Source organism: Ceratotherium simum, chromosome 27 (assembly GCF_057802395.1).
Source record: "Ceratotherium simum simum isolate JZ-2026a chromosome 27, ASM5780239v1, whole genome shotgun sequence".
Lineage (NCBI taxonomy): Eukaryota > Metazoa > Chordata > Mammalia > Perissodactyla > Rhinocerotidae > Ceratotherium > Ceratotherium simum.
In genome coordinates this window covers 33,623,642-33,624,358 of record NC_141926.1, presented here as the reverse complement: position 1 = coordinate 33,624,358, position 717 = coordinate 33,623,642, and the positions used below count along the sequence as shown (strand labels likewise).

At 44.8% G+C, this 717-nt stretch overlaps 1 pseudogene; it reads right to left on the bottom strand.

The window, feature by feature from the left end:
• Positions 1-262: 262 nt before the first annotated feature.
• On the bottom strand, positions 263-445 carry LOC101397807 (metallothionein-1A pseudogene; annotated as a pseudogene).
• Positions 446-717: the final 272 nt, after the last annotated feature.

Sequence of the window (717 nt, the reverse complement as noted above, 5' to 3'; positions counted from 1 at the left end):
GAAGCAGAATGTGCTGAACTTAACCACTAGGCCATGGGACCAGCCCCCTCTCTTGCTATTCTTGACTGCACGAATCATATGTCTGTATTTATTTTTTTCGGGTCAACAACTTTTATTGTGATTCACATATTTCATAGACACAGGGATGTTGCAAACAAGTCAGGGTTGTATAAAAATATTTTTAAAAATGCACATTTTTAAGTGTTTGTATGTGTATGTGTGTGTGTTGCTCTATTAACACAGGGAGAAGGCTTCCCCGACATCAGACACAGCAGCTGCACTTGTCCAATGCCCTCTGCAGACACAATTCTGGACACACGTGGCACAGCCCACGGGGCGGCAGGAGCAGCAGCTCCTCTTGCAGGAGGTACATTTGCACTCTGCATTCACAGGAGCCGGTGCAGGTGCAGGAGCCACCAGCAGGGCAGGAGCAGTTGGGATCCATGCCAGGTGAGGCTGGAGGTTCAAAGCTAGAGAGGAAGTTGCACTGGGCTGGGCGAAGGCGTGGAGTCATGTGTCTTTTACAACACACTTCCATGTGCATCACGTTGTTGTTTAGGGGTGTTAGGATTTTTTTGTTCGCTTAGTTGGTTTGTTGTTTTTGTTTTTCTGATCAGCTTTATTTTTTGCTCCTGTCAAGGCTTGGTTTTGCACTTCTTGGTAATCTTTTAGGTGTTTGATACAGTTGAAATTGAAATGAATTGATTGATAAATGAA